Below are 23,434 nucleotides of genomic sequence, written 5' to 3'. Positions count from 1 at the left end.
TTGAAATGATTAATGCGAAACATAGCTGATAATTTGGCATAATTCGGTCGCGTTGTTTACGGAACTCTAACTGTGACCGCCGATTTTTAAAAATTCATTGCGTGCGGCCGCATTGTAGATATGTTTCAGACGATGCATATTTACATATTCCAAAGTTTTAGCGTTGTCCATCGAGTAATAAGATAGTTATAATAAAAGTTATAAAAAATAAATGTCACCTCCGCGCATTGCCAATCTGCCCCTATGTTAAACGTCGAACTGCACAAAATGATATAAACTTTGCAACGAAGGAATTTCGGCACATTTAACATGAGTGACATGCTTATTGAACATATTTAAGCCGAAACGTCGATATTGAGTGGAAAAAATTAATATCTTCGGTATTTTCTTTAAAATCAGCCCATGTCAGATTCAAATCGCAGAACGTTCCCGCGACACGACAGTGCTGTGATCTGTCATATAAAATCGCAACTTCGTTTAATGAATGCATTTTCACGATACCTACGATGACGTTATTGAATTGAATCGTCGATGTATGCTCTAAATTCCCATTGATGACATTCTGCCGCTACGGCAGCTATCCAAGGTAGGGTTGTATCGAAGTATTAGCACTTATTGTGATCCAAAAGCAGTCTTTATACTTACCCACCTATAGAATAGATGATGCGCCGATGTGAATAATAATTGCTTCATGAATTCGACTCGGAAAATTAATTCCCATTAAACTATAGGACAGTGGGTAGTTATCGACATACTACCTACACAATTACCTACCTAATGATAAGGTTAATGATACCTACCTAATCTCAAAATGACCACAAAAGAAATGGGGCCTTTTTATCGTACTTACTTACCTATCAAAATAGGTACCACCTAATCTCAAATCGACCACAAAATAGGGCCCCATTATCGTTTCAAATAAGAAAAATTATAAATAGGTAGGTAGGTACCGTTCAATGAATGAATACTTGGCTGAGCTAATAATGTCGGCCAATGTAAACTGTCATCCGTCTCGATGTGAATCGCTAATTAAAATAACGATGAACAATAATAATTTCACTTGTAAAATTCTCATTCAACGACAGTACCTATGCTCCATGTTCCTTCTTATTGAATAGATACCTACCTACCTATCTGTACAAAATAAACGTAATAATAGATATTATAAGTCCTATGTAACTAGGTACCTACTTCAATGCGGCAAACACTAGGCTAATTAATTGTTAAAAGCTACCCACCCACCTACGTCTACAATTCTACACCTAAGTACCTATTTATTCTCAATAACAGCCTTTCTGTGGAATACCCACCTGATTAAAATCATAATGCACCTAAGTACCAAATTAACAAGCTGAACTGAACTGTGTGTACATCAAATTTAAGATACCTACCTATTGAAACACTAATAGTAATAGGGTAATCTCAAAATGAAAATAAAAAAATTAATCCACCAACGTTAGCATAATAATATCGGCGAAATCGGCGAAATCGGTGAAACCGGGAGCGGCTTACGTTGAACTAAACTTACTAAACTAACCGTTTGATAAATAAGTCGGGAATAGGTATGTTTCTATTTTTGCACTGCATGCATCGACATGACATTAGTCATCAATAATTAGGCTTCCAACTATATCTCGACGCGTGGCCTAAGCGCTTGTGTTGGAATATTTATATCGGCCAGTGTATGATTTTATTGTCCGAACGCCGAGTTAAGCTTTGTGTACTATGGCATTAGGTACAGGCAACCTCCTGAAGAATTAACTTGGAAAACATCATTTCCAACGAAGATTCATGTAGTCTTATAGAACTTTGTTGGTTTTGATTCTACTAGCCTCATTTGTCGATCTAAATTTTTAAATGTATGCGTGAAAAATAGTGTAAATTCAAGGTACACTTTGAATTTTGCTCCTTGGCATGTCTCACCGATGGAGGCATGTGTGTATTGGTCGCGTCTCATTGGTGTAGTTACGTGTGTATTGGTAGACGGTGGCGTTGGCGCGTCGAAATCACATGTTCGAATACGCGCGGAATTCAAAATGATTGATTTCGTATAAGTTTCCTATCGCATTTTTCGGAATACATGGGGGTTGTATATTATATATTTTTATTTAATCGATGATGGGAGTGCAGTGCACACTTTGCTCCTTTACTAGAGCCATCCCTGAGTATAGGTACCTATTTAATTTATGTATAGCTATTATAATTACTCGATACCTATTTACGAGTGGAAAGGGATTCAAAGTTGCAAATGGTTTGTGTAAAAACATAGAAGCATTATTTGTCGCCATTTTTTGTTAAAAATAAGGCCTATAACTCACGCATTGGTGGCTGGAATTGTATGTAATAATACGGTTTTTTTCAATAATCAATAAATACGATATTTTTGATTCATTGTGTCAACAGTCTAACTGTTGTTTGTGCATTCGATCTTTTTATTATCGTTATAGAAACGCAACTCATTTGAATGTTTTTAACTGACTTGTACCCATTAAAACTTTTAACATAATAACAAAGATAAAATCGTTACATTTTCATGGAATAATATTTTAATAGATCATAGGTTCAAGTCGGTTATGGGGAAGCCAGCGGCAAACACATTTTGAAAATAGCCGATATACTACATTATTTGTTAGGTTGGGTTAGTTTAGGTTAGGTTTTCATTCTTGAATTCACGAATTTTGCCAAAATTGGCTATGACAATTAGCGCGGTTCCCGCCTGGCTTCCCAATAACCGACATGACGTACCAGATCATATTAAAAAAAGGCTCGTTACAGAATGTTAAAAACAACTATGCCATATTTAACTTTGAAGCTGATTTACTTATCTCGGTACCTCGGTTACCTAAATACATCATTTAAAAACCTCAATTGCTTGAGGATATTTCAACAGTAGTAGAAATTCAACTACACAATTTGGGAATTATCGGGGCAAACTCTGTCCTTCTCAAGTTTCTTTTATTTCATTTTATTTTTTATGAATATTTTATTATTAACACAATGAAAATATATCACTAAATAATACTGTTGACTGTCTGAAGATGCATAAAAGTGAGAGACGCGTGGGTCGCTAAAAATGATTCATTATGAAATACCATCTACATTCTACCTCCACCTACTTTCAAATATAAGAATAAATAAATGACATAAAGTTCGCTCCTGTTCGATTTGTATCGTCGGTTTTGAATATAGAATGTTGATGTGGAAAGAGCGAGAGGAGCAAAGAATGAAGAGCAAAGAGGGAAAAGTAAAGGGGAAACGTCAGCAGTCCTTGAACTCCATTCTATTGAGAGGGAGCACGCGGCGCAAGAATGTTCACGCACGTACACACAAATACAATACTCAATAATCACGCACACATATAAGCGTCATCGTGTCACTGCAGTTGAATTGTGATTAAATGTTTTGTTGTCACTGCCATGAATGCATCCATAATCGCAATTAAATTGAATAGTACGCTATATTATAGTGAAACGCAATAAATGGCCGTATCAAAGGCTAATGAATATATATTTGGAATTTTCGTTTAGTTATCAAACGTTTCGAGTGTTTTTAGCATCCATCAATAATTTCGAAAGAAATGAAAGCGGTAATCGTATGTGTTTTGTACATACTAAACATACTATATAATGATAACGGATAATCGATAGATAATACGTTTTTTTGATTCACATTAGAATGCCGAAATATAATAGCGCCCGTACACGTGCATGGATTTACTGTCAGCAATAGTGCGTATATCGCGGCCATAATAAGGAAATGTACTATAAACATGTATTATCCTGAAGTAGGCACCATTGCATGCATGAATCAAAGAAAATCTTCTGAATTACTCACCGTCAGCAGTAAATCCATGCACGTGTTAAGGGGGTATAACTTTGTTATGACAATCTGATCGAGCTGTTTTCAATTCGCGCGTTTTACGGAGATTTTTTTTTTTTGATATCTCAGTCGGTAGCGTTCCGTCCTACTTAGCGGTCCCTTGAATATAAAAGTAAAATTATAAAACATGACTGAAAACTCTATCCTTACACTAGAAAAATAAAACATTGCAATTAAAATATTATATTCTAGCAAGAAAATATCACGATTAAATTGAATGTAATACAGGAAATATGAGTATTTAGGACACTACATAATAATATTATATAATCGTTGATTCGTCGATTTGCGGATATTTTTTAAGGACTGCCTCAATAACCCAGAATATGCATAGATACTAATTGACGAGTATCTAGTCCTACTGCGTAGTATCCATAGAGAAGGTTTAGCAACTACCAATGCTGCCGAATCGAAGATTATACCTCGCCGATGTTCAAACTTCAATGGCTTGAACCAATGATTGGCTTGAACACACAGAAAGCGGTCAGGCGTTCTACGTTCCGCGTTCAGAGTTCAGCGCTCTTTGTAGTGTATAGACTTCATCAAAACTGTGCACACACCGGGCAGTCAGATCGCGTCGGACCACCGGGTCCACACACTACAAAGAAGGCTGAACGCTGAACTCTGAACGCGGAACGCAGAACGCCTGACCGCTCTCTGCGTGTTTAAGCCCTTAACGGATTACATAGTTGAGTCGTCAGTGACGGTTAATAATCTAACAGGAGGGTAGAGATGAATGATGAAGTAGAGTAGATTATGCTGTGTGCGAGCGGCTCTCGTGGTGCAGTGGGTAAGGCGCTGGCCTTCCGCCCAAGAGTTCTGGGTTTGATTCCCGGTGAGGATACAATATGTATGTATTTTTCTCAAAGCTTGGGTGTTTGTGATTGTTCAAAATTACTAACAACCACCTTTTACGAAAAAGTAAGGACATGGTTATTAATAATTCTAAAAAAAAAAAAATGCTGTGTGCGAAAGGAAGAAGGCGTTAAATCTTAAATTGGTACTTTTCGAGACAGCCAAAATAAGATTAATTTTTAGACCATTATGAATGAGAACTCAGATGTTTGTGTGTGGAATTTAGTAATTAAAATGTGTTTGTTGATTTGACTTTTCCTTTTTATCATTTGTGCATATGTGTATGATGGTTCATTTGCCATCTTTAATTCATTTTTCGATTTTATATTATTTCATTTATTTCTTTTATATCGTCATCTTCATTTCGCCCACGGATTGATAATACATAATATGTGTTTGTAATGTTGAAAACCTAGTTGGATTAATACAGCTTCCCATAGCAAAGCCCTAAGTATTTTGGAACTAAATGTAATACTTCTGTATTATATACGTATATAGTAATTTTGGAAATATTATATTATGAGTATGACATTTCAAAATACTGCGTGTCGATTATGTATATTGTTATTTTTTTTAAATCACATCAACGTGATTATATCATTGCAAAGAATTTACACGCACACTCTGACGTTTCAATGTGGAACTGCTGCAGCAGTAAAAAGTTTTAAATCCCGCGCATGCGCACAATATAAAACAATAAACACCTTTGTAAGTAGAGCATTTTCCAATGAGGTAGAAAAATGCTCCATCTCAGAATACAGACGCCGATAATACAAGGAAATTGTGGAGCTCGTTTTAGACATACTAATATTTTATTATGTTTATTTTGTTGACATTACCATTATATTATAAATAATTATTATAATCGGATATTACATATTATTATAACTTATAAAAAGTACTTAATAATATAATAATAAAAATATTTTTAAGATAAGTTCGTTTCCGCCAAGGCAACTGCAATGAGGGAAGGTATTTATTTCTAGGAAACACAATGTACCTACCATGAATCACATAGGTACAAAATTATATTGATGTACCTAGTAAATTAAGCATTTTATATTTATTTAATTAACCATGACCAAGTAGGTACCTGACGTAAGTAGGTTATATGTTATTATGTGTTACTTAGGGCGGCAAATTAGGGAATGAATACCTACTATCAAAACAACTTTTGAAAGCAGTCGCGAATTCCATCGTTAGAAAGTTAGAAAGAAAACGGAGCCGGGAGCACTGGAGCAATGGATTTTACCCGGAGCAGGTGCGGAGCCGGAGAACCGAAAATTTGAGGTGCTCCACTGCTCCGGATGGTTTTTTTTTTATTAAATTTTCATCCTAAAATGCATTGAAGATAATTGGACTTATTTGAAATATGGCAACACTGCGAGTGATAAATAACCTCACTTTTTTAAGAGAAAATGCAGATAATGAGAGACGATTTGCTGTCGGTTTTGTTTAATAGAATTAATAATGAAAATGACGATTATTTTAAAACTATGTACATACTTATTTTTTAACATTTTTGTATACGTACATAAATACTACTGATTAAAACTTTTTACTCGGAGCGGAGAAGACCCTGGAGCGGAGCCGGAGCAAGTATTAGGTCCCGGAGCGGAGCTGGAGCGGATCAACTCAAAAAATGGTCCGCTTCAACACTCTGTAAACTAAAGAAATCACAATTTATAAAGGGAAGACATACATAATGATATTATCTACGTAGGTAAGTACTTACTTAGGCATGTAATAAAAGAATGACTTATTTTTCAGAATCTGTAAAACTGTACCGTAGTAAAGACCAGATTTGTCTCGAATACCTCTATCAGTCACTAAGATCAATCTGTTTGGCATCGACGCGTGACAGAAGTAAAATTTTATAATGATTATCCATTTGAAACATGTTAAAATTCGAAGAAAAACTATACTTTGATGAAAAATATATGAGAAATTCCAAGGTGTTTTACCGAGTCAATTTAACTAGAGGCATCTGTCACAACAATGTAGGCATTCCAGTGATGATTCAATCCAAGTAAACATACAATATCCTACATATTTTCATAACCTGATTTAAAGTAAAATTAAGTTAATAAGATTTTCTAAACATGTAGTAATTAATACTAGACCGATTGGATCGATGAACTACTTACCTAAAATGGTAAAACAACAATTATAATTACTATCTGAGCCAGCTGGCTCTCGCCAGTCTGTCTCGCTAGGTCTTGCAGACAGCTTTTCGTCATAGTGACTTGGTGTTGGATTTTAATATAATAATTGTAAAGCGTGTATAGACGGCGACATAGTTTTCCCTTCGGGATGGATTTTCATTCACGTCAGACAGTTGAAAATTTAGCTGATTTGTCAGTTTTACGATCTGCATGTCGTCACTGCCAATACAAATTTGGAGTCATGTACGTAGTCTATTCTGGAGTCTGGCCTTCTCAATATCGTCTGACACCATTTCAGGCTGCTAGGCCTAGCAGAACAGCTGGCAATCGCCGATTGCTACCACTGTCATTTTAATTTTAATACAATATATGTGTAGGTATGTGCATTTAAATATGATAAATAATTATACATCTCAATCGTGATTATCATAAATAGCGATCCAATATAACGCGAATATTAATCTCTTTCGAGTCCCATTTACATAATAGAAAAAGGTTAGCAGCATAAAAAATAAATTTAAACATTATTTTACATTGTCTATAAAAATAAATGCTTGCAGCCATAAAATAATATTTTAAAAATCATATTTTGATTTAAAAATTAACCTTAAACAATATAGTTTCCCGGTGCGGGACATTCATATCGAGACAAATGTTGATAAATAATGAAGCAATACATATTATATCTGATAAAAATAGGAATTTATAAGACCTAAAGATGTGGAATCAGCTTAAAGAGGCCTTCATCCAGCAGTGGATTGATACAGGTTGATGGCGATAATGACGATATAAATGGGTAGGTATATAAAATCACAAATTTAAAAAAATATTGCAAGTTATATGACCAAGAAGAGTAGAATTAGGTTGGGATAACCTTCATCCAGCAGTGGATTAATCTTGGTTGATGATGATAATGACGATATTATGAATGGGTAAATATAATATCAGCAATTTTGATAAATATAGCAATTCATATGACCGACAGAAATTCAAACAATTTAGAGAGGCCTTCATCCACCGGTGGATTGATTCAGGCTCATAATGATAATGGAAATATAAATAGATATAATATCACCGATTTTGTGATTCAAATTCAAATGACAGAAAGGAGTAGAATCAGGCTTGGGAGGCCATTATCCAGCAGGTTCAGGTCAATGATGATAAGGACGATAGAAATAGGTATAATATAGTAGTAGAATCAGGTTGCGGAACCCTTCATCCAGCAGTGGATTGATCCTGGTTGATGATGATGACGATATGAATATGTAGATAAATGTAATATCACCGATTTTGATAAATACAGAAATTCATATCACAGAAAGGAGTAGAATAAAATAACATGTTTTTTAGCAAAAAGGCAGTAATTGCACCTATTCATTGCAGTTACTGCTTGTTTATTATTACTTTGTTTGTATTTTATCATCTTACTAATAAAAATTACCACTGTTTTTTATTAATTCACAGTACTAAAGTTTGAGAAAAAACACATTATGTCATTTATCTCGAAAGTGTGTGAGAGTCAGTTACTGCCTTCTTCCTAAGAAGGGCAGTACAGCTATTAACAGCTATTTCGGTTGTCAAACAAATAATATATCTTGTGTTATAAAACATTATTAGATAATATAAAACATTAATTAAAAGGTAAATTTATGACTGACCGAATTCCCACAGTATTATGTTATATTGTTAAATATAATAGCAAGGGATATTTTATATAAATAAATAAGGGATACCTTTAGATTAAGTTTTGATTAGAATAGATAAAGATTTATTGTGTAAATCTAAATACTAGCTATATTCCCACAATGTTGTAGATGGTGTAGTAACACGAATTAATTGTAATGTTCACAACATAAAATCGATAGTGTATGATGTTTTTGTGTAATATTAAATTTGCTGTATAGGGGACCTACATATTCTCCCTTTGACCCTTGTCCGCGAGAATATATCATCGCGAGTAAAGTACTTAAATCTATTCTCTATTCAGTATTCAACATATATATTGAGTATGTAGATTGTAGCCAATGTAAAAAAATAGTCTTGTTTCAAACGCCATACCGATATATTATGTTAAACACCTGATTTTATAATTGTCAATTAATTGAATCCAATAAAGTATTTTAATAAGAATTATAAGACAAAATTGTTAATTACTAATCTTGGATAGCTTGGATAGCAGCCGGATTAATCCGTGTTATGCTATAAGTCAGGGATGGCGAACCTTTCTAGGTACGCGTGCCAAAAATTCCCAAATATTATTCTTCGACTGTCTGACGTGCCGAGCAGTTTTTCATAGGGAAAAATATATTTTTTTAAGAATTCTGTTAAGTTGGAAAATTACAATTGAGTTCTTGAGATTCTATCTTTCGGCGTGTTTCTAGCCATTTTATATATTTTATTCTTTGAATAATTTTTTCCATGTTCAAAGAGTTGTGGAAGCATTTTAACCACGCTTCCTTCATATATATTCTTCCATTTTTAGTGATAATGTTTGAGGCAAAATAGCAAATCAGCTGTTTGTATTTGAACGAATGTCGATAAATTTCATCAAGTATGTTGATTGGCTATTAATTATTTTCATTTTTAATTGCCTGATAGGTATTAAGCATTGTAAATCGATCAAAATCAGAGGTTAACGAGACGGCTTCTCCCGCCTCTGCTCTTTCTCTCTGCCTCATTAGCTCTGGGCGTTCATAAACATAATACAAAGGCCCCTTTATTCGAATACAAAGGTCTCCTTATTATATACGAGCGCGACACCGCGCGAGTGGAGAACTACAAGGTTCTAAGTGTTTGTCCTTGGAGAAACAAAAGTAGCAATGAGGTAGCTTAGATTACTATTTCTTTGTTGGGTTTGTTTTTTCAAGGACGAACACTTAGAACCTTGTAGTATTAGACTCACGACCGGTGTCCCGTCTGAAACGGGGGCAAGAAGTATAATTTACAATATTTAACGATAGTATTTAATATTATACGATTTAGTAACGATAATTCAATTAATAAAGCTGTTATACTTGGTAAGTATAACATCTTTATACTTACTTTAAAAACAAAATGAATGTGACGTCCAGTCAAAAAATAAATATAAATGTCAGATTCACTAGGTACTAATACTATTACAATAATAATTTCTAATATACCCAGATAATATAACTGTGAGTGGGTGACTATAAAATTGTATCCGGGGCTGTTCCGGTTTTGACCTCACGTACCGGTTTCTAGGTCAGTTCATAATTTTGTCCCAGTTAGAAATCTTCACCTACTTCTGTTTATTCCCGACCTGTGTTTGTATATTTACGATCTGTGCAATAGGTACATTTCCTGTCGTAGCATCATCATAATCCACTAATCACTGACTAGAATTTTTATTATTATAATGCCGTTACTAAGGTCCAGATGCATAGTATGCGACTTTACGTTAAATCGAAATAACGACGAAAGCCATACATTTATATTGGTTACATGCATTGATATACTACTGGATGAATCATATGCTTCTTAAAATGACGCCCGATTTTCAGCGACTCGGCCAGTGTTAAAACTTAGTGTTTTAATATCAGCGGACTTAACTCGATATAAGCTCACTTAATATTTGACTCGAAAACGACCTGGCAATAATTATGAGTAAGCCCGATCTAGCTTGCATATTACTCTAACTAATAGTCAGCGCATGACGACTTGCTCTGTCCGCTTAGACATGAATTTTTGGTAGCTTGCAAGCTTTGGGTTGCAGACACCCTTAGCCGGCTCGCACATCACAACTCGCCTCGTCTGCCTAACCGCCATAAATCAAAGCTTCCGAGAACGGGCAGGCGGTGTTCCTTGATAAAACCTCGCACATCTGCCTAGCGATATCGACATTCGCCGCATCGTGGCTGCTCAGAACGCGGCGACAGTCTGGAGAGAAATGGCCGTTTGTGGAGCTGTGCGCTTGCGCGGAGTCGACTTCTTTTAGATCCAACATGCAGGCGATCCAAAATGCGACATGTTGCATCTACGGATTGTCGAGCGTCGCAGTTGCATTGGCCAATCTGCGAAGCTCCATTTGATAACGTTTGTTTCTTGGTTTACGATGACGTCACATCGACGAATTCGTCGTAAGACGCATGCGGCGAGTTCTGATGTGCGAGCCCTCTAAGCCGGCTCGCACATCACAACTCGCCCGTGTGCCTTACCGCCATAAATCAAAGCTTCCGAGAACGGGCAGGCGGTGTCCCTTGATAAAACCTCGCACATCTGCCTAGCGATATCGACATTCGCCGCATTGGAGAGTCTCTCGTCTGCCATTTTTATTGTGTTGATTGTATGAACAAACGTCAAACGCGGTGACCAGCGATGAGCGATATGACAGTGTAGACAGAGATAGAGACAGAAATAGCCGATGGCCGCGGGCTGTGCGCTTGCGCGGAGTCGACTTCTTTTAGATACAACATGCAGGCTGTAGCAGAATGCGACATGTTGCATGCAGGATCGCCGCAGCGTCGAGTTGCATCGGCCTATCTGCGAAGCTCCATTTGATAACGTTTGTTTCTTGGTTTACGATGACGTCACATCGACGAATTCGTCGTAAGACGCATGCGGCGAGTTCTGATGTGCGAGCCCTCTAAGTCGGCTCGCACATTGGAACTCGTCTCGCCTAAAAACGCATCGAATACGTCGATGTGACGTCATCGTAAACCAAGAAACAAATGTTATTAAATGGACCTTCGCACATTGGCCGTTGCAACTGCGACGCGAGACGATCCGCTGATGCAACATGTCGAATTTCGAACAGCCTGCATGTCGTATCTAAAAAAAGACGACTCCGCGCAAGCGCACAGCTGGCGGCCATCGGTCATTTCTGTCTTTGTCTCTGTCTACAATGTCATTGCTCGCTCACGCCGCCGCGTTTGACGTTTGTTCATACAATCAACACAATGAAAATGGCAGACGAGAGACTTCTCTTTTTTCGTGTTTGACGTTTGCCGCTGGGCAGATGTGCGAGGATGTACGATGCAACATTCGCCGAAAGTCTTAGAACTTTTGATTTATGGCCGTTAGGCACACAAGGCGAATTGTGATGTGCGAGCCGGCTAAGGGTTACTATTCCAAGAACGCAAATTTAGTTTTACAGCCAGGGCAATACGGGTGAAATTCGGGAATCCATGTTAACGGTCTTAACGCATTATACCTACAAGGAAATATTATTAGACGATATTCGTAATATCTTCTTTTGTGGTACATTTTTAAAATGACACTTGTATGGGTACTCCTCATCTACTAGTATGTCAATGGTAACATGCAACAAGAGGTTACTGCAAGAGATGTCACGGAGACTTGAAGCTTTCGAGATGTGGCTGTATAGACGCATCCTTAAAGTTCCTTGGACTGACCGGGTGACAAATGTTGAAGTTCTCAATCGAATGGGGAAGGACCGAAAAAAAAGAAACCGAGAAAAACCGTAGGATCAAAACCAGGAAACTACAGTACCTCGGCCACTTTATGAGAGGACAAAAGTACAGTATTCCCCAATTTCTCATTCAAGGAAAGATCAATGGTAAGCGTAGCAGAGGACGGCGCCGCATTTCGTGGCTTAAGAACCTCTGTGATTGGTACGAGTGCATCTCCACTGAACTGTTCCGGGTAGCAGACGACACAGCTAAGATCGCCTTGATGGTGGCCGACCTCCGCTAGGGGATGGCACAATAAGAAGAAGACATGTAAATTGTATATAAAAAAATTCACCGTGAGCTTTCTTATCGGAAAGAGATGACCGTATACGGCGTATACTATACGGTCTCCAATTTTATTAGATTCAATATGAACAACATTGATTCAATTTTCATAGCTGATCAAAATAAATAAAATAATGAAAACCGAACCTAAACTAACAAATAATCCAGTATCCAGTATATCGGCTATTTTCATAATCGGTTTGCTGCTGGCTTCCTGTAAGTAAAGTGTAAACCGACAAGAACCGTTTTTTTATTTAGACATGAATTTTATGTCAGTACCTATCTACTATACGACCCAAACAGGTTGGACGATCTTTTATAATATTTGGGCATATTATTATATGTATTTCCGATACACCATTTCACGGTGAAGTGTGATACGGCGAACTGCACACGTACAAGTTTCCGGACATAAAATTATTATTGTATTATGCTAAATGGAATGACAGATACGAGTCTTCCAAAATTGTTGCCATGTCAGAAAATAATCGACGAAAAATCGCGACGATAATAAAATATGACATTTTTAAAAGGTGTCAACAATTTTATTTTTGGATTCTGTCCACGTAATTTTGATTTCATTGTCCCAGACAAAATACAAATTTGATATCCGTGACTTGGCATACAAATTAACACAGGTAGGTATATGTAGGTACTAAAGAAATCAAGAGTTATTTTTTTCACGACCCGACCACAGGTATCGTTCGTTATGGAATGTTAATAATTTTGATACATTCCAAGGTATCTACCTCGTCGTACATATTTATTGTTATTTATCATATTTTCACGCTGAATTGTGGTAACACTGGTAAGCTACCATAATTGCCATTACATTACCTATTTAAATACCGACGGTTGTTAACAAAGCTATTGAAAAACCCATTGTTGTATATCAGTGGCGAAGGATTACTTTTGGAAAGATGTAGGCTGTGGAGATCTGACAAAAAGAGCACAATAGTCAGGTATACGTGAAGATAATACGATATTACTACTAATTATTAATGACAACGACATACTAATTCAATGAAACTTCAAAAACTCACTGACGACAAAAAATTGAGCGATGAGTTTAAATTACTTACGTATTTTTCAAAACATTTATACACATCAAAAACCATTAGATAAAATTTATTTGTATTTTTAAAAACCATCTACTTATATTTATTAACATACTTACGATTAAACGCCATATAAATTATTTTTTTAAATTACCTCTCTAATTATTTTTGACAAAGTGCAGTCGTGACAACAAAATGATTTGCGAAGGTTTTAAGGTCTGTGATAGGAGCCTACCGTATTTCATACAATTCGATAGACTGACTGAGGTTACGTGACGTAAAGTCCATAATACAAAAAATATCACAATTCCTTGACAAATAATCGACATTTATTAACCTACGTCAACTGTCAAGACAGATGGCGCGCTGTGGTAATTTTTTTTAAACCATTGTAGATTGTTTTGTAATCCGTATAATACATTCCTACATAATATTATACGACATCTGTCGTTGGCAAATTGAATTATTGTTGTAGAATATAAAATAATCAAGTGATTATATAAATATGTCAATATGCAATTAAAAAATATTTTTCTTAAGGTACTACACACTTTTTACCCGTCACGTGATAGTACGCGACGTGTAGCATAATATATAATCACAACTTTATCTACCTCCAAGCAGCGCTCGAAATGGAAGTTGTTACGAACCGGAGCGCTCGACAATTATTTTCCGAAAATATTTACATATTTAAGTATGTAGCTATTATATAAAAAAAAGCCAAGTTTAGACCGTCAGATGGAGTAACTGTCTTTAAACTTGTGGCATGCGGCATAATATTGTCGATGACGCTGACGAAAATCGAGATTTAGGTACCTACGTCACGTTATATAATATATTATATTGTATATTTTTTTCTATAGTTCCATTTTACTAAGTTTTGTATTTTAGTATCTAATTTTAATGATTCACAAACCATAATGCGTTATTTAATTATTCCACGAGACGGAGCGATAATCTCCGGGATTTTACGAGCAGAAGCTGCGCTCCGGTGCGTTCCAGTCCATTTCGAGCGCTGCCTCCAAGAGACGCGTTCTTCATTTAATTATTCGGCCACATTATTAGACAAGGTTCCAGCGAGCAGCCTGGATAAGAGGGTAATCATCGTTGGTGTCGAAGGAAGGAGAATCGCTCCGGATAAAAGGAAATTGTTGATAACGCCTGAGATTTTAGCAATCACATCTATAATAATAAAGCAAAGGATCTGAAGAAGACAAATTTAATAGTAAAATTGATCTAAATTCTAAATGCACACTAGTTTTCTTCAAACTTAACTCACTCAACTGACTCAACGATGGTTGATGATAAAATCTCTCGAATGACTGTTTACAAAAGAAAGACTGAATCCTAAATAAAAAATCTCCGACATTATCATGGTTTGTATTTCGTTGTAGTCGAAATATTCAAGAATCACGATTTACATTGTTGGTAGACCGAAGATGACGAGACCGTTCATTTATCGAACAGATAGCAATCATTTACGAACAGGCGATACGATACAATGCACGAGTCACGACCATCTTTGGATTATCTCCATGTTATGTTGCTTCAAAATCCAATTTAGGTATAATACCTACATACCTTCTCATTAGTTCGTAGTTGTGCCTTTTGAGACAAGCGACACACCGCAAAAAATAATACATAAAATATTATGTAGTAGGTATAAAGTTTGTGCAAAATATACGGCTTCGCCGAAAGACAATTTCATTATTTATTAAATTAGCATTTCAAGAATTTAGACTAGCTAGTCATGCACAAACCGAAATAGCTATCGACGAATAAACCAATATGTTGAATTTAGAAAATTTGTTTAGAAAAAAACCGACCACGGTTTTGATAACGCTGCATTATTGTAATCCACGATTATACATCATTTTTTGAATAGTCATTTAGGTACAGTGTCTGCTCCAGGGCTCGAAATAGGCCGGAGAGCACCGGAGGCCGTTCCGAAATCGGTAAAATTATCGCTCCGAGCTAGATAGGTCATATTATAATAAAAATCTATCACACTTATTTTATAAAATACTCATAAAATTTGATAACAACGACTATCTAAGTAAGTACTTAAATAACTTTAGAAAATTGTCGAGCGCTCCGGTTCGTTAACTTTTCGATTTCGAGCGCTGGTTGCTCTAAGCTGTGCACTAGTACGCAGACCCACGAGAAATTGATTGCACCACATAGCAGATAGCTCAATGTGAATTGCACGCATCACAGTTCAACGAGAGCTGTCGTTGTGAGTGTCAATCGTGAGCTGTTCACGATTTTTATAATTGGTAATTAAAAAATGCTTTTGTTGTTTGCTGATTGATGACCTGAAACTCTTCATGGAAGTTGTCACCTTGGACGATTGTCGTCAACTCCAACTTGATATAGATAATATATTATTACTTATTAGATTGGGGCAGGCGTAACAAACTGGACTTCAATATTGATAAATGCAATGTTTTATCGTTTACTAAAGCCTCACAAGTATTGTTTTTCCAGTATTCGATGCATGGCAGAGTTCTCTCGCGAATATCATCTGTAAGGGATCTTGGCATTACGATTGACAGTAGACTGACGTTTAGTGGTCATATACCTAGATACCATTTTTGTAAAAAGGCGCTAAAAATGTTAGGCTTTGTCTTGCGTACTTCCCGGGTCTTTTCGGATGTTACAGTACTAAAAGTTCTCTATAACTCTTAGTTTGAAGCAGACTTGAGAGAGGGTCTATCGTTTGGGCCCCGCATCAGTTAAAGTACGGCTTTATGGTGGAGAGAGTCCAAAAGAAATTTTTGATGCTCCTTTACTTTCGGCTGTATGGATATTATCCGTGGCTCTATCCGACTGACTTTCTCTTAATTATGCTTACATACGGTAGCTTAAAATTTAGAAGGGATCTTTATTTAGCTACATATTTTTTCCGACTTATACGCGGCGTAAATGTGAACTCTGCCATTCTTGGTGGTGTTGGCCTCTGTGTCTCTGATAATTACCTTAGGAATCGAGGGCATCCGTTGTTTGTTCTCCCAAGGTGCAGAACCAACATGCCATTAGTGATGCCAATTGGGAGAGCAATAGCCATGTTTAATATTCGCTTCGAATATTGATATATTCCACTTATGTGAGGGTGAGTTTAGGTGGACGTTGTTTAATAAGTTTTTAAGATAGGGTCTATCAGTTCACTCTGTGTGCTTCCATCTACTTTTACTTTTGTTATTTTATTTTATTTCTTATTTTATTACTTATTGTATTATTAACTCACATTTCTCTGTAATTTAATTTAAAAAAATGTTAGCATTTATTTTATGTCATGTCGTGAACGCTTTGAATTTATAATTTGTAATGTTCATTATTTATGTAAAATAAAGAAATTTGAGTTTGAATTTAGGTACATGACTTCTGGCAGTTGTTTATGTTCCACATGCACTAACATTATTATACGTCACTTACAGTTAAATGCTGACATACATGTTTACAATGTTTACAGAATCAACACAACCAGCATTCATGCCTCATGGTCCATGGATATGAATACAATCATTTTGGTAGTGGTGAATGTGTACCTCAGTGCCTCAGTCAGACACGACATGTTTATATTATGTATAAGCTTATGTATCATTATTATTATTATTTTTATATATCAAAATGTCTGTTAGTATATAGCAGCATAGCATTTAAATGACGTGATCATCTTGTAAGTCGTTTGTTGTTTTTTTTATATTATGTGTATGTATCACGTATAATTATTTATACTATTTATGGCTCAGCCTACTCATTGAGTTTTATTTATCGTATCTACGATCCGCTTAATTTTTGTTACTGTTTTTGTATTGTCATAATAACATCATCATATTCATAACCACAACATAACACTCTTAACCTGCACCGCGATTTCCTAACTATCGATTCGTGTGTCAGCCGACGACATGACGTAATGGTGACGTCAGCCAATACAGGCTCGAGGCATGCCGCCCAGCACACAGTGCTCACCATAGATATTATTATGATGAAACACCTATATGTGTATGGTGACAATGAATAACGCCACTGTCTGACCAGCGTTATTTTCTCGAGTGCTATTATCACTCCGGTAGTACGTCACAATGATGTCATATGACGTCATGTCAACCGGGCGGCTTGCACTCGCAAGTTCTAACATAGGGCCCCTGTAGTATGTCGTAAGTCATAACACGTTGTCCAGGGACCAGGATCCTAGAATTGTGGACCAGGGGCGTTATGTTATAACTTGTGACATGGAGTCACCCAACGACATGACGTAATTGTGACGTAACCTCAATACACGCATCGAGGCGAGCCGCCCAAGCACACGGCTCACCATAGATACTATTATGCTGAAACATCTATTTGTGTATGGGGACAATGAATAACGCCAGTATTTGAGTAGCGTTAATTTCTCGAATGCTATTATCACTCCGGTAGTACGTCACAATGATGTCATATGACGTCATGTCGACCGGGCGACTTCAAGTCGCAAGTTACAACATAAGGCCCCAGACGTGTGTGAAGATTTAATTAAATACATTGCACACAATAATAATAATGCATATTATTATACCTATGCATGGTGAAGATTCTGACGATCATTGTTATAGCTGCGCAGCTTTGAGCCTATCTTTGTATGCTTATCAAAGTATTAATAAGCATGCATAATGAATGGCTGGGAATGCATTTGATAAAGATTTGTTTTATCTTTATCGCTCATTGTTTCAAACTTCTTTCTAACGGAGATTGTCACCAGAAAATGCCATACGTAATATCAATGTTTGTTTTATATAAGTATCTATACTTCATCAAAATAGCTTTTCAATTTAGTTTAAATTAAACCTTAAATTCTAATGGATTTAAGTTTTGTACTATTCCATTTGAGACGTTTTTTGCGACCCAGGTTTCGCCTTTCAGCATCTTCAGTCACTATGCGCACTCACCAATGGTAAATACACATTGACAACAAATACAGAGTTAATTGTAACTATAACTGTATTCGTTGTAATTGTATAAAACACGAATACCTATGTACTTACTACGCTAAAAGTTATTTTTTGTAGATTTACATTACCTATCGTCTGAAATAGATACCTACTCTGAAACAATTTCACTAAGAGTACGTCATTGTAAGTCAAATAAAAGTCATCGCAAGCTCCATGATAGAAAAATAACGACGTAAAGTAATCAATAGAATAGGTATCTAGTGAATTTACAAAGCAAACTATGTACCTAATAAAATAAATGTAGGTACTTGGTTATCGTTTAATTTAAATTTATAAATTCTTGGATATTATTGGATTCATAAGCAAGGACTAAAATTATAGGAAAGAGTGCCTCCTGTGAGGATTGAACTCACGACCCCTGGTTTACGAGACCAGTGCTCTACCACTGAGCTAAAGAGGCAGATGTCTGCACGCTGAAAAATACGCAAAATCAAACAAAATTAAGGTTTTGCGCAACAGATAAGGAAGTAATATTTTATAAAAATAATCAATAATATTCATTTCATATTTTGATCCTAACCATAGATTTTACGTTTGTCACAGATTTGTTTGAAAATCGATTAAACATAGGTAGACAGGTACATAAAAAATATAGTGACAGTGATTGGAAGCATGCTCAATACCTATGTAGGTAGGCGTAGGTACAATGTACAGTCGCTGTAAACTCAGGTATAAATAAATTAATACCTAGTATGAGCAACCGACCACGATATTCTTTATAATTCCTTAAAGCAAGCTTGAATGAGAGTGGATATATTCCCATTGTCTGGGCCCTATATCAGTTGATGTACGGATTTATAGTGGACAGAGTTCATAAGATTTTTTTGACACTTCTTTACTTTAGGCTGTAGGTATGGATATTATCCGTTGCTCCATCCAACTGACGTTCTCTTAGGTATTTAAAGTTTGGAATACATATATCTATGTACATATATTCACTGTATACTGTGCCATTATTGGTGCATGGCCCCCACATCCTGAAGCGAGCCCCAAGGCCAGTATCTATACCTATCGCTAAGGTTAAGGGCAGTGTGATTTTTTACAGTAGTGTTCCCCAAGTGGTTTCCACGGAAACCCAGGGTTAAGAGTATTCCGTGTATTTTTAGCGATTTTAAATAAATCCAGTTGATTTATTGAGTACGGCACTCAACATAATATTATGAAGCACTGATCGCGACCTCCTTTTGTGGTATCCAAGTAATATGGAACCCTTCGGCATATTGGATAAAAAGCCATTTTGTAAGTCAGGAAACACACATCAAATAATTATAAAATAAAATTCTACGCGTGAATTATCAATCATCATACCCATGCCCCCCACAAGGGTACAAAAATACAAAAAAGCTACAAATGCACCTTAATTTTACCGCGTACACCATTTGGAAAACGAAACCGCAGCGCGTCCCTTACCCTTAGCGATAGGTAGGGGGGCCCGCTTCAGGATGTGGGGGCCATGATCAAACCACATAAAATTGCATCGCATAGCCACATATTTTAAAATGTTGACAACCTTAAGGAAAATAGCTCCGCAGGCGACTTTTTTTACTACTAGAGCAAATTTGTGGTGAGTGTTTTTCTCATTTAACTGGTCACCTTGCCACGCCGGCCCCCTCTAAGCCCGGGCCCTCCAGGCTAGAGCCCTGTCAGCCCCCCCTTGTGGAGACCATGATTGGTAGTATTGACTTGTGTGTCCCGAATCTTAATCGGGAGCATCACTGTTGTGCAGAACTTGGGAGAAAATAACTTTGTTCAATCAAATCGCTTCGGATATTGGTATATTGCACTTAAGTGATGGTAAGTTAGGGGAAAGATAATCTAATTTGAAGATTAAATATCATAGAAATCGAACCGGACTCTAAAAAATTACAAGGTGATTCTGTCAAGAAAGACTGGGAATGGCTTTCGCAACATTTAGCTGAAATCGGATTTGATATTGGACGGATATTGCATTGTATTGGTAGATTATTTGTGTCGCCTTTTGAATTTGGTTTAGTAAATAGGTACTTTCCTGTTTTTTTTTCTTCTGTCCTCTGAGACGGAGAAAATGTCCTCTGAGGCGGACGAAACTGGTCCAGGTTTCGATAATAAAATTGGAATAAACAGGTACCTACCAACTAAAAAAAAGCGTTTTATTAAATTAGGTAAGTAATTAATAATTCTACATTCGTGTTCTCCAGATGGTATTCCGTGGAATCCAGGGTTTTTTTAGTGATTTTTTATATTTCAATTTTTTTACTATTAGAGCAAATTTGTGGTGTATATTTATCTCATTTAACTATTCAACCCACGCCATCATAGACTAATATACTTCACGCCATGCTGGGGCCCAAAGCCCCCACCCTTGTGGGGGCCATGGATGTGACTGACTACATCCTAGGAACGACATAGACAAAGAAAACGAAATGAATTCAAGTTTACTGACATGCATTTAAAAAATAATAAAAGTTTGTTTATTGTTTGCGTTACGTTCGCCATTTGCATTATTACGTTATTGGCCGCCATTGTGGATGCGTAACATTATATTATTATTGAGGTAGGTAGACAGATGTTGGGTCAATAACAAGGAAAGGTGGACGATGTATCGTGACGTAAGACGGTCTCGTGGACAAAGGGATATCCTAAAATTGTAATAATAAAAACAACATCTGCAGTGTGGCGACAGCATGGATTGGCCGAAGAAATTGGGACAGCTGTTTTATGAAGACACACTCCTATAATATGTTCACTTTGCAAAGATCATTTAATTAATTAATAATATTATGTATTAGACTGCAAAATAGGTATGCCACTGTTTTATAATATTATGTAATATCCAGCCAGTGACGTCCCGTGGGGGTAGGCAGATTGAGCGTCGCTTGGGGGCGGCAATTACCCGAAGGGCGGCAAATCAAGGAGAATCATTAGGTATAATATAGAAATAGATACTTAAACAGCTTAGTAATAACAGAAATATCTTTGCATTAAAAATATCTGCTTACTGGTTGGAACCAAAATGAATGAATTACTATAAAAGGTTAGATTTTTAACTAACTTCCCGACTAGCTAGACATTTGAAACTTTTAGAATATATCAGAACACGATGCCAATGCATTTTTTAATACTTTTAGCCATCTTTAAGTAGAATTGAATTAATTTTCAGTTAATTCTGTTTTGTATGAAAAGTTATTTTGACACCATTATTGGTTGCTAGGGTCTGGGGTCCTAGCAACTAAATCATTAATATATACGTGCATTACTAAAGGAAATCAATATGACATGTCAAGATGACATTTCAGTATTGTTTCTTTCAAGTACAAATTTTTTTGATCGTCAAGTCAAGTTTATATGATTCAACAGAAAATTTAAAAAGGTTGTACTTATATATAATTTTTATCTAGTAATTATTTATAATTATTAATAACCATGTCTTTGCTTTTTCGTACAAGGTGGTTTGTTGGTAACACGATCTAATTCTAATGAATTTACAGACAATTCGAAATTAAAAATGAAAGGGGACGTTATTTTAAGGGCGGCATTTTGACTAGTGACGATACTGACAATGTAGGTATGTATATTGTATTATTATTTTATTATATTTGCGAATACGAACTGGAATAACTCGAAATTCAAAACGGAATACTTAGCGAAATCAAACTTCCTTTGTTATGAATGAATAGTACAATTTTACAATTTATTCAAGAATAGCGCATGTGTGTAAATAGTATTATGAAAAAATCAAGATGAACGCAATGTGATGTAAAATACTATTATTATTATCCTTATAAACGGGACCCCATTCTCAATGAAACCGGTTTTTTTTTGTATTCCCGTAGCACCTTTGCTTAGGCATAATCAAATTCACGGAAGTGGTTTTTTTCTTTCCTTTAAAAAAAACACGAAGGGCAGCAGCTGTATATTATTAGAATCATAATAAAATAAAATATATAAATGAATAAAATTATAACATGAAGATAATTACAAAAGACTAGAAGCTTAAATTGTTTAATATTCAAAGGAATACATTAAATTTGTAGAATGAACCAAAGTTTATTTGTTTTTGATTGCACTTTCCTCTCATCTTCTTCTCGGTCGTGACCAATCTGATATGCTTGACGATACTCTTCCTCTCAGACGCACACACAGGTCCGAACCAGGATAGAAAGTTCTTCTGCTTTTTCATCGGGACCTCGTGACTGAGGATCGTGACTGGATGATTTGGCTGTCGAAAAGTCTATGAACTGGTTGGCCCCACTCTTCTCGACATTCTACGACCCTAGGCACTCATAAATTGATGCAACTATCTGGGGCATCCAATGTTTGGTTTAATATTCTGATGCGGTTTATCTAAAAGACAAGACGGCGCCAGCGACAAAGACGGACACATGTTCAAATACATTATGATGCACGTCGCGTACTGTCATGCTGTCACGGCGACTAAATTTAATTTACTCTATGGTTTCGTCATTCCGCAGAATATTTTGAACGATCACTATCTCTATAAATTCAATGATGGAGAGTGCCAAATCTAATGTATTCGTATTTTGAATTATTATTCATTATTCATGCTAACTTCAATTAACTTTAACAGTTTCTGAGTGTGCGTACGTTAAAATTACTTGCGAAATAGCATCCATAAATAATATTTTGAACAGAACCCAACCTGCAGACCATAGATAATAAATAGACAACATTCTTATAGAAAATACATACAACCACTAAAAACAAAAAACACGCGATTTTGCTGAGTCGAAAATGTGTAGGCATGTAGAAAATCATAAAAAAACGTTCAT

At 36.1% G+C, this 23,434-nt stretch overlaps 1 protein-coding gene and 1 non-coding gene across 2 annotated transcripts in view; both read right to left on the bottom strand.

Moving 5' to 3' along the window:
• Positions 1-23,434, bottom strand: part of LOC147070772 (uncharacterized) — a 387,074-nt gene that overhangs the window by 351,923 nt on the left and 11,717 nt on the right. The gene's annotated exons all lie outside the window — the stretch shown is intronic.
• TRNAT-CGU (transfer RNA threonine (anticodon CGU)) lies at positions 18,994-19,065 on the bottom strand. Its single transcript has one exon. It is a non-coding gene; the product is annotated as a tRNA-Thr (tRNA).

Source organism: Rhyacophila brunnea, unplaced genomic scaffold (assembly GCF_057557595.1).
Source record: "Rhyacophila brunnea isolate RB1 unplaced genomic scaffold, BYU_Rbru_1.0 scaffold_21, whole genome shotgun sequence".
Lineage (NCBI taxonomy): Eukaryota > Metazoa > Arthropoda > Insecta > Trichoptera > Rhyacophilidae > Rhyacophila > Rhyacophila brunnea.
This window is presented reverse-complemented; position numbering and strand designations above follow the sequence as displayed.